We start from the raw sequence: 12,961 nt of genomic DNA, 5'->3' as shown, positions 1-12,961 counted from the left end.
AAAGCGTTGACTGAATAGAAATACTGATTACAAAAATGTATACTACTTGCGCAAAATGTCGCTCAAATGCTTTTTAAATGTATTAATTTTTTTAATCCTGAGAAAACTAATGAGTATATTTAAAAAATTTAAACGCAGAATGAAAGATTGCATTATTACCGAGGGCCGAAAGTCCCTTATAATAAATAAAAAGATTCTTTTAAATAATATATTTGAAATTAAAAATCATACTTTTTCTCTTCGTTTTCACCCCTGTAACTTAATAAATAGCGAACAGAAAGCGAAATAATTAAAACTAACTAGGGATATAAAAATTTGGTCGGATGAGCCGATCAGTGGTTAAGTTTTCAACTAGCAATAATCGCACCTCGGAAAAACCTCATTGGTTACGACATCGCCACAGCTTCCTGATTATCCCGACCTGTACTGAAGAGCACCCCAATCACAGGTTCGGTCCCACCATGTTAATTTGTATATTATTGTGTAAATGATGTCTAACCAGGAATAGCCTAATAAAATAAAAAAATGTCAAAATGTAAATTCGTACAGGTTAAAACAAATTTTATATCAGGTAAAGTTTAGGCGGGTACAAAAGATATTTTCAAGAAAGTATCCAAATCATACAAGAGGATCATTGTTTAAATAATTAAAAAGGGGTCATTTTTGCAAAAAATATTACTTTTTTAACTGCTGAGGTGATTCACTTATTAATGAAGGTCTATGGGATCTTTTTCTACAAAGTTGAATGGTAAATCTTTCACATAAGACTTACTAAATTAAATTTGACCCCCTATTTATTTAAATAATTGTATATAAAACTTTAAAAACAAATTTACAAAAAATTATTTTTAGCATATTAAATAAACACTATAAAATATCCTATTTTATAAATTAAGTTGCGCTATGTTACCAAAATTAAGCAAAAAAAAATTGATCGAAAAATATTTAATATTTTTTGAGATATTGAATTTGTTTATTAAATGTTACTATATTTTCAATTGCAAAAACGCGGTTATTGCCAAAGAAATATTCACCTGTATTAAATCTTATTATTTTTATTTTTATGTATATTTTCGATAAATGTATTAATACATTCAAATTTCAATTAAACTTTCCCCTAAAATGGCATTTGAAAATTATTCAAATTTGTTTATAATTTGTTTTTTTAATAACGTCGCGGGGATTAAATATTTTGAAATTCCGTTTCGATAATTGGATTTCTGGGAATTTTTCACTAATTAACAAATTTTTTTGTCTTTTTTTCCTCTTCTTTTTTTTTCTTGGCAAACAAGACAAACTTGGCAAACATTTAAAAAACAAATTCAATATCTCAAAAAATATTAAAAATTTTTGGACCAATTTTTTTTATTATTACTGATAACATAGCGCAACTGCTCCTGGAAAATAAGATATTTTATAATGCTTATTTAAAACGCTAAAAATCATTTTTTGCAAATTTATTTTTAACGTTTTATGTATAATTATTTAAATAAATAGGGGGTCACATTTAATTTAGTAAGCCTTATGTGAAAGATTTACCCTTCAACTTTGCAGAAAACAATCCTATAGACCTTCATTGGTAATTGATTGACCTGAGCAGTTAAAAAAGTAATTTTTTTGCAAAAATGACCCCATTTTAATTATTTAAACAATGATCCCCTTGTATGATTTGGATACTTTCTTGAAAATATCTTTTGTACCCACATAAACTTTGATATAAAATTTGTTTCAACCTGTACGAATTTACATTTTGATTTACATGTAGTGTCATTTTATTTTACTAGACTAGAAGTCCGTGCCAAGTTTATGATTTCCATTGTACTCCAGGGTAAAAAGCTAGAAATAGACCATGTTCCGGACACTCAAAGATCCAGGTAGCTGACTACTTTTTTAGTTATTGTAGACCTATAGGAAGAAAACCTACCATGTTTCCTGCCTAGAGTTCGCGTCCGTTTTTTAATTATTAACAATTTAGTGCAAAAATCGCGATTTTTTTGATTTTTTCCACCCCATTCAAAAGCTAAATAGTTGACATAAAATTACAAAATTTAATTTTTTAGAACATTAAAAAACCTTCAAAATGCCGATTTTTGAAAGTTAAAAAGTTAATTTGTTGCTACGCAAACTGCAAAATAAGTGAAAATCGTTATTTGGTAATAACTTTTACAAAAACTACCTCAGAACTTTAGTGTTTCACCCAAAGTTGGGTATTGGGGTACTTAACAAACCCTCAAAATTTGAGACCGATCCATTAATTAGTTTAAGAGTTATTCTAATTGTTTATCCCGGAGACCTTTATTTTGCAATAACATAAGACAGAAAATAATGAAGATAGGGCAATAATGCGTATGCCAAATGAAAGTAGAAAACTGATACTACAAAATGTACTAAAAAACGATAAAAAAATTATCTAATATGTATAGTCAAAAATCCTAATGCCGAATTTGTGAAATTTTGTAGTTTAAAAACATTTAGAATAACTTTAAAAATATTGTCCGTAGAATACATACAATTTTACATATTAGAAAAGCTGGTATTTTACACGAATTTTTAAAATGTAGTTCAATTGGTGACTAGTCGTGGTAAGTGAAGGGGGAGCTGGGAACCGACAAATGCATGAGTTTAAAAGCTAAAAAAAGAAGCAACTTAAAACTGCCATTCATCATTTTCTATATCATTTTCTATATCTCGGGATCTCATTTTCTATATCATTTTCTATATCTCGGGATCTACTGAATATATTTTGATCGTTCTTTTTTTAATTTGTATGTAATTTTTCTGTACATTACAAATATGCAGTTTGTCTAGAAATTTTTATTAATTAATAAACAGTCTAATTTGTTTAAACAATTTTTGAAAAAATAATTTTTTTCCAAAAATCCATGATTTTAATCATACTATCCCTATTAATCATAGAAAAAGTTAAGGTATACTTTAATAAATAAATTATCTTCAATAAATAATTATCTAATAAAAATCATTTATTTATTAAAGTGTACTTTAACTTTTTCTGTGATCATTAGACTGATTTAGACTGTTTATTAATTAATAAATTTATAAACAAATTGCATATTTGTAATGTACGTAAAAATGACATATCAATTAAAAAAGAAAGATCAAAATCTATTGAGTTGATCCGGAGATACAGCAAATTATATTCGTTTGAAATTGCTTTTTCGGTATTGTTCCCCCTAGTAATCGTTTGCACTACATTTTTTAAAAATCATAGAGGGTGCTGTGAAGGTATAATGTTTGTGCAAATTTTTTTAGAAAAAATACAAATCCCATTCTTTAAAATGGCATTAATGAGATTTCTTAATTATTATAAACAAATTAGCTGTGAATTAAAAAAAGCATATGGCTAACTTTGTACTTTGTCCCAAAAGAGCCCAGGCTATTTTTTTTTATTTGAAAATTCGTGTTAAAATACAGTATAGCCCGAAATATGTAAACAGTACTGAAATTGAAACATAGGTTTCAGTTTATGCACGCTGTCATACTCAAATTAACTTGTATAGACCTGCCCAGTAATTCTTAACAATTATTAATAACTAATAATTGTTAAGAATTACTTGGCAGGTCTATACAAGTTAATTTGGGTATGACAGCATGCAGAAAGAGAAACCTATGTTTCAGTTTCAGCACTGTTTATTTCGGGCTATACTGTAGTATCTTTTCGAATATATAAAAAGATTATTTCTACGGACAACATTTTTAAAGTTATTCTAAATGTTTATAAACTACAAAATTTTAAAAATTTGGCATTATAATTTTTGACTATGTTAATTACTTTTTTAATTTTTTTAATTATATTTTGATACTATCACTCTTCTACATACTTTCATTTGGCATACTCAGAATTGCTCTATCTTCATTATTTTCTGTCTTATCTTATTGCAAAATAAAGGTCTCTGTGATAAACAAATAGAATAACTCTTAAACTAATTAATGGATCGGTCTCAAATTTTGACGGTTTGTTAAGTACCCCAATATACAACTTTGGGTGAAGCACTAAAGTTCTAAGGTAGTTTTAGTAAAAGTTATTAATAAATACCGATGTTCATTTATTTTGCAGTTAGTGTAAAAACAAATTAGCTTTTTAACTTTCAAAAATCGGCATTTTGAAGGTTTTTCAATGTTCTAAAAAACTGAATTTTGTGATTTTATGTCAACTATTTAGTTTTTGAATGGAGTGCGAAAAATCGAAAAAATCGCGATTTTTGCACTAAATTGTTAATAATTAAAAACGGACGCGAACTCTAAGCAGGAAACAGGTAGGTTCAGGGACGTATCTTGCCACTCGTGCGCCCTTGGCGAAATTCAATGATCCCGCCCCCCCCTCCCACAAAAAACGAGACTCCCATTAATTTCACCCACAATTTACAGGACTGTAATATAACAATTTTTAAATAGTTGTAGGCAAATTACTACAACTACTACTTTAAAATGTATTAGGCCTGGTAGCCCGATCAAAGAACAATCTGACCCCAAAAAAAAAATAAAGGAAGGATGAAAATTTGGGAATAGGTAGTTGAAATTGTCTATTATTATATAAGAAAAAGTTTACAATTCTACATCCCCTCAATTTTACAAAAGTGGAGGGGAATATACATTCAAAATCAGACCGGAATTGAATAAAATGACTAATTCAAAACAACTTTTGTTCTATAGAGTTTTTTCGCTAAGTCAATAATTTTCGAGTTATTTGCGAGTGAATATGTTCATTTTTAACAAAAGAAAAACATGTTTTTGGACGGTTTTTCGGAGATAACTCAAAAAGTAAGTATTTTATTGAAAAAAATATTCATAGCAAAAATATAGATTATAAAAAATTGAAAAAACCGGTGTATGCATGAGGTCGACAGACCCAGTAGAAGCAGAGTTGTACCTAATGAAAATTAGGTTCTTCTTCGTCAACTTTCAAATCGAATATTTCAATGTGAAATAACTCAAAAAACGGAGCACTTTTCGGGGAAATTAATTTGAACTTTTTTAAAGTCGTTAAAAAAAGGTTTATTTTTGTTTTCTAAAAAAACTTCTAACATTAAAAGTCAGTGAGTTACGCTCAAAATATTGTTGGTCCCTTTTATTTTTTGGTAAAAAAAATCGCGAAAATCACCCCCTAATTAGCATCAGAAATAAATTTTATCATTACCACTTGACAAGTTCCTTTGCTTATGTATTATTTATATGATCTGTAAGTTTCATCGGTTCAAAGTGGTTATTCTTTGAAAAAGCTGTAGTTAAAATGGCTTAAACGAGTAACTAATCACGAGTTTAGGCAAATTTTGAACAGGTATAGCATATCCAATTTTTGTCTAGTAAGAAAACAAAAAATCAAAAATATTCAGAAAAGCAAGACGAACATTTTATTACTCTTTGAGATTTTTGGTATTACTAATAATTTTTAAGTTAATTCCATAAAAAATTCCATTTTCTTCAAAATTAAAAAAAAATGTTTTATTTTAAACTCAATTTTTTTCAAAAATGATTACTTTGAACCAATGAAACTTATAGATAATATAAAAAATACATAAGTAAAGAAACTTGTGAAGCGGTAACGATTAATTTTATTTGGGAAACTAATTAGGGGATGATTTTCGCGATTTTTTTAGCAAAAAATAAAAAAGACCAGCAATATTTTAAGCGTAACTCACTTACTTTTATTGTTAGAAGTTTTTTTAGAAAACACAAATAAACCTTTTTTTTAACCACTTTAAAAAAGTTGTACTGAATTTTCCCCGAAAAGAGCTCCATGTTTGGGTTATTTCAAATTGAAATATTCGATTTGGAATTTGACGAAGAAGAACCTACTTTTCATTAGCTACAACTCTGCTTCTGCTGGGTCTACAGACCTCATGCATACACCATTTTTTTCAGTTTTTTATAAGCTATATTTTTGCTGAGAATATTTTTTTCGCTAAAATACTTACTTTTGAGTTTTCTGCGAAAAGTCATCCAAAAACATGTTTTTTTTTTGTCAAAAATGAACATATTCACTCGCAAATAACTCGAAAAGTATTAACTTAGTAAAAAAACTCTATAGAACAAAAGTTACTTAGAATTTTATACAATTTCGAACTTATTTTAAACTTATATTTTTTCACCCCCGAGAAAATATTTTTCACCCCGCATTTCCCAATTTTTGTAAAATGGAGGGGATGTAGAATTGTAAACTTTTTCTTATATAATAATAGACAATTTCAACTACCTATTCCCAAATTTTCATCCATCCTCTATTTTTTTTGAGGTTTTCGTAAAATTTTGTGTCCCCTGATCGGGCTATGGGTTCAAAAAACAATAACAATAAGGGAGGTATTTTTGAAACATTATTTATTTTACTTACTTATAAAATTCTTTTACTCACTACTACTTTACATGTAATATTGTGATTCACAATTTGTGAATATGTTACATTCATGAGAAAATGTACTTACATATTTTTTTATACTTACATAAACTATCATAACTATGCACTTCTGTTACATTACTTTAAGCGAAAACATATTGATATATAATAATAAATAATAGCCTACAACAGTTTTATAGCCTACGTAGTATTTTTGATTTAAAATTTAAATTTTTAGTCAATTTAATTTTGTTGAATTAACCTGGTATCTTTTATTATTGTTAATATTTCACTTTGCGTGCTTCAATTGATGCGAATTCATTTATGACATACATTTATGTATTCCCTTATCTTTTTAATTTTGCTAGAATGCGGCATCATATTTTTTCATCGAAAGTATGAAAAATGCTTAGTTTATAAAATTAAAATCTTGGATTTCCTAAAAGTTTTTCTTCCGCTAATTTTGCGCCCCCTCACTCTTGCGCTCTTGGCGAGCGCCTCTTTCGCCAACCCCTAAATACGTCCCTGGGTAGGTTTCCTTCCTATAGGTCTACAATAACTAAAAAAGTAGTCAGCTACCTGGATCTTTGAGTGTCCCGAGAAAATCCTTATTATCCTGGACTATTGTCATTGTCGCTAAATACAAAATTGTATAAATATTATACATAAATAAAGAATTCCAAATACAAAAGTAATATAACCATTATTTGACAATATTTTTCCAACAATTCTGTTTTTATTTACTATCTACTATGGATACCCAAATATTTTATATCGTGCGGTGGTATACAAATTTAGATTCCTCTACGTAAATATTTTTTTACGTAGTATTTCTAAAAATAAAACTTTTATTTTCGTCTAACGATTACCGGAAAATGTTTGGGATTCTATGCAGTATAAGTTATACATCCAAAAATAACCAAGACTCCTTTCTTCATTTCAAATTTGTAGAGTGATTCATTTCACTGCAGCGCATTTTCCACAAAAAGTTACATAAGCAAGAGTAAAATAAATTGGTATGCAATTAGAAATGGGAAATACTATTAATTTGCATTTTGTTTTGTTTACTTTGCGGTTTATAGTATTGTATTGAAATTTGAAATATCATTAACTTGCTCCTTGTGTTAAATTGTGGCGTCAATGTGTCTCTTGGGGATAAACAGATAATATTCATATAATTCTTGTCGCGCTATGCTCGTTAATGATTGTTTTATTTTAATTATTTTTCGGTTACCTACTTTTTAGATTCAGCTACTATTTTTCTCACCTTCTAATTGAACATGTATGTAATACCCAGTTAGAAAATTTATATTGAAATATGTGGTTCAATTAAAAGGTGCCGCCCCCCCCCCCGGACCAGATGCAATTTTCACTGTAAGGCAACTGATGGAAAAATACAGGAATAAAGAGACCAACGCTCATATGGTATTCATTGATCTTGAGAAAGCATATGATAGAGTTCCTCGAGAGATTCTGTGGTTGGCACTCAATAAGAAAGGAGTCCCTGGCGAATATGTAAAGATTGTGAGAGATATGTATGAGGGAGTAACGACTAGTGTTAGGACAGGTGTGGGATAGACTGATAAAATTCAGGTGAAAGTAGGATTGCACCAAGGCTCGGTGCTTAGTCCTTATTTATTCTCATTAGTTTTGGACCAGATAACAGCGAAACTACAAGGTAGCATTCCATGGTGCCTAATGTATGCTGATGATGTAGTGTTAATAGGAAATAGTGAAAGAGACTCAGAACAAAAACTGGAACAGTGGAGACAAGCTCTGGAGGAAAAAGGTTTAAAACTTAGTAGGACAAAAACAGAGTATTTGGAATGTTCATTTAAAGATGGAGTTACTACAAATAAAATGGTATCTTTGGATGGTGAAATGATTGTGAAAAGCAATAGTTTTAAGTACCTAGGATTGGTATTACAGAGTAATGGAGAAATTTGATGGACATGCATGCAGTAGAATTAGGGCTGGATGGATGAAGTGGAAAGAAGCGAGTGGTGTGTTGTGTGACAGAAAAATTCCAATGAAGCTGAAGGGAAAATTCTATAAAACAGCCATTAGATCGGCTATGATGTACGGAACTGAATGTTGGGCAGTGAAAAAGAAAGAGGAATAACGAATGCACGTGGCGGAAATGAGAATGCTTAGATGGATGAGTGGAGTGACAAAGAAGGATAAAATTAGAAATAAGTATATTAGGGGAAGTATAGGTGTGGCACCAATTGATGCCAAAATGAGAGTGCATAGGTTAAGATGATTTGGTCATGTTCAACGTCGAGACGTTAATCACCCAATACGAAGAATAGCTGAAGTGCAGATTCCTGGAAGGAGTAGGAGAGGAAGACCAAAGAAGACCTGGGGGGAGACGATAAGGCAGGACATGTTGGTAAAGGGGATTAACATTGATATGACCCAAGATAGAATTGTGTGGATAAATGCAATTAGGGAAGCCGACCCCGCATAGGGATAAGGCAAAGAGAATGATGATGAATTAAAAGGTGCCCCCCTCCCCCCGTTAACATTGGCAAAATGCCCTCACTCCCTGAATTTACTTTTTTGCATTTTTTTTACGTTCTATGTGATTACAATATATTACTCCACTCCTCCCCCCTTCACTCACTCTAACGCCAAAAACGTCATATTTTCGTTTTTATTTCTTTTTAGGTGGGATGCAATAAATTTAAAAATTTCAAAAAATCCACAGTTATAGTTGAGGCTTTTAAAATACATGTCTTTTTTTATAGAGCCATAGGTTGAGTGTAGGTACAACATGACCTTGAGTCCTTGACATGTATTTTTTAAAGCCTATAACTTTTTTGGAGATGGCTGCAGGTTTATTTTTTATGTTGTGTATTTTATTCAAAAACTGTATTAATTTATATTTTTCACATTTTTCCGTTAAGCGCACCACCTTCAAAAACCCAAAATCTGTTTTTAGGGGTTTTTGGTGATTTTCCCTATTTTTTTAAACTTCAAAATAGATAAAATCAAGGTTTTTTTATAGGTTATATGTAATTCGAAGTAGATAATTCAGCTAGTAGTAGTAATTGAGAAACGCGTTCAAAGCCCTAAAACGTGGTCGTTTCGTTTGAGTTTTGTGGGGATTTTAACGTTTTTCGGCTAATTTTAAATGTCCTAAATGACTCAGTTACTTCAAATTACATAAAGTTACAAAAATCCTTGATTTGATCTATTTTGTAGTCTATAAAATGGGAAATATCCCCCAAAATCCCTAAAACCTATTTTCCTAATTTTTGAAGGAGGAACTTGCGAAAAAATCTGGAAAAAATTAAAAATATAGTTTAAAACTATTTGTGAAACTATTGACGAAACAAAAAAAAATTGAACTGCAGCCATCTCAAAAAAAAGTTATACCAGAAAAAAATCCGTTTTGATGTTATGTACACTTAACCTGCAAGTGTATAAAAAATAGACATATTTTGTATATAAAAGCTTCCAGTGGCGGATCTACGGGGAAGGAAAAAGGGGAAATTTCCTCCCTTAACAAGGTCCAAAGTTAAGGAAAAAAATTGTGGAAACATAAAAATATATTAGCTGACATGAAACTTAAACCACAGACACACAAATTCAATCAAGTAAACAGGCTAATTAGGAAAATTAAGGGATCTTAACGCATATAAGTTATTATTTATGTCTTTTATGCAGTATTTGTTTATCTTTTTTATGTATTTTGGTTGATTTTTCATTGGAAGGTCCCCCCTAAAGTAAATTTGACCTCCCAAGGCAAATGTCTAGATACACCACTGAAAGCTTTAACTATGAGTATGATTTTTTTGAAATTTTTAAACTGATTGCAAACCACCTAAAAAAATATAACCTTAAAAAATGACGTCTTTTAGTGCTAGGGGAGGATAAAAGGGAGAGTAGTTGGTTAACATTGAGCTGAGTCTTAGTTTTTAATCACACAGAAGGCAAAATAAATTTAAAAAAATGATTCAGGTTGCATCGATCTCAAAAATATGATGAACTCCGCAAAAACTTGCATAGACCATTAAAAACAGTGAAAACATGATTTTCGGGGGTTTTGAACGCGTTTATTTAATTTTTTTAATGTCCTAAAGGACTTATTTACTTCAAGTTATATATAATATAAACTGTAGAAAACCTTGATTTTATCTATTTTGAACTCTATGAAATGGGGACAATCCCCAAAAACCTATAAAAACCGATTTTCGCCCCTTCTGGGTTTTCGGCGCACTTTATTGAAAAATCTGGAAAAAATTAGAAATATAGTTTTTGATAAAATGCACAAAATAAAAAATAGATCTACAGCCATCTCAAAAAAAAGTTATACGCGTCTAAAATAATAATTTTGAGGTTATGTACATTCAACCTACGGATCTATAAAAAAAAAATAGACACGCTTTGTAAAAGCCTTAGCTATGCGTGTCAATTTTTTGACCTTTTTAAATTTATTGCATTCCACAAAAAATCCGTTTTTGGCGTTAGAAACAGGGGGAGGTTTTGAATCACAAAGAAAATAAAAACAAAATTAATTCTGCAGTGTTAGAATCTTAACCGCGGTGCCCCACTAAGAATTTGTTTTAAGATCTGGCAGAATTTTATATTTTTTTGACAATAACCAGTTAGGTTTTCGGTGAAAATTGGAATTACAAATTATAAATTGTGGCCATAGACGAGGTTAACATAGTAGCTTTTTTAATATATATTACCAGGGGTCTCGTCTAACCGACAAGACGAATCCCCAAGCTGAGGGCTGAGTCTCAATAGATCGCAGCGTGGAAACTGCTCTACCAGGTACAACACTACAACACCCTGCCAGGTACGTAAGTCGTCTACAGACAATTCCGAGTTCCAACATCGAAAAGATTATAATACCCATGTTCGTCCGTCTAAAGATCTGGTCTACTGGCAAGGATCGATCCCACCGTAAACCGATAATCTCAACGGAAATAAGGGCTCGTGCGACAGTCGTAGCGAACTACGATTGCCTGGTAAAGTCACATTGTTTTGAGCCTTTCGACTCTCGGAACTCCAAGAGATATCGTTGCCACCTTTGACTAGAAATGATACGGCCTTAGAGGCGTTCAGGCATAATCCCACGGATGGTAGCTTCACACCATTACCCGCTCGAGTAAGTGCGTCAACCAAATATCCGAACCTGCGGTTCCTCTCGTACTGAGCAGGATTACTATCGCAACGACGAGTCATCAGTAGGGTAAAACCATGTAAAACTAACCTGTCTCACGACGGTCTAAACCCAGCTAAACAATACAATTTATTGAATTTTTGAAAAATGTACTTTGAAAACTACTTCCGACGTGGGAGCAGAAATAACAAATAAGAGCTATTCCAGGTCAAATCAACACACTTTAAATTAATTTTTTTCCTGACCTATTTAGATTTTGTTAAAATTTAGAGTATCTACTCATAGTGGATGATTAGGTGAAGAAAAATACAAAATTTTAAATTTTTATCTCAAGTCGTTTCCGGAATATGGTTATGTAAAGTTTTCCAAAAAGGTACAAAACACCTCGATAATACTTTATTGGAATCGTTTTAGAACCTGACCTGATTGAGCTAGAATGCTGGGCGAGGTGTCATTTTGCAGCATTTTTAAAGCTCTTTACAGTGATTTATACAGCATGATTTTATGATAAACAAGTTTTTTCTGAATCAAAAAAAATATATTTTGATTAAGTTTTTTTCCAAAAAGTACATAATTTAAAATTTTCATAATATTCCTACAAATACATAGTACTGTTGTTAATAACATATAAAAATTTTATCATGGGATGGTGATGGGTTCAACAAAAAAAAATAAATTTCACACATACAGTATGGTGCAAATGAAAAGAATATTTTTTTTATTTAAATTAATTGGCAAAAAAAAGAAGATTGTATGTAATTTATTTACTTTAAAATATATTTTACTGTTGCCAGAAACACATAAATTAGGTACATACATTCTTCTTTTTTGTCAATTATTTTAATTTAAAAAACTTTTTTGCCACCCTGTATAAATAATTATTTTATTGTTTATATTACTGAACAGAGAATTAAATAACCTTTCAAATGAGCTAACACACGACCTATAGTCTCATTTAAAAAATCATCGATTACGTCATCACTCCCAGATGGGTGACGTCACTAGTATGATTTATATGCCAAAAAATTTCAATTTAAAAATAAAAATCGACCTATTTTGGGATTTTTCCTTAAAGTCGCCCGCTTGCGACATTACGAATTTATTCCTTTCATTTGCACCATACTGTATGTGTGAAATTTATTTTTTTTATGTTAAACCCATCACCATCCCATGATAAAATTTTTATATGTTATTAACAACAGTACTATGTATTTGTAGGAATATTATGAAAATTTTAAATTATGTACTTTTTGAAAAAAAAAACTTAATCAAAATATATTTTTTTTGTTTGAGAAAAACTTGTTTATCATAAAATCATGTTGTATATATCACTGTAACGAGCTTTAAAAATGCTGCAAAATGACACCTCTCCCAGCATTCTAGCTCAATCAGGTCAACTTCTACAACCATTCCAATAAAGTACAGTCGCGGTGTTTTTGGACCTTTTTGGAAAATTTTACATAACCATATTTTTT

The 12,961-nt window shown here is 30.4% G+C and overlaps 1 non-coding gene across 1 annotated transcript; it reads right to left on the bottom strand.

The window, feature by feature from the left end:
• Positions 1-294: 294 nt before the first annotated feature.
• Positions 295-412, bottom strand: LOC126887544 (U4 spliceosomal RNA). The gene has a single exon (XR_007699108.1). It is a non-coding gene; the product is annotated as a U4 spliceosomal RNA (small nuclear RNA).
• Positions 413-12,961: the final 12,549 nt, after the last annotated feature.

The sequence above is a fragment of the Diabrotica virgifera genome, chromosome 6 (genome assembly GCF_917563875.1).
Source record: "Diabrotica virgifera virgifera chromosome 6, PGI_DIABVI_V3a".
NCBI lineage: Eukaryota > Metazoa > Arthropoda > Insecta > Coleoptera > Chrysomelidae > Diabrotica > Diabrotica virgifera.
Note: the sequence above shows the minus strand (reverse complement) of the source record. Positions and strands in the feature narration are given on the sequence as shown.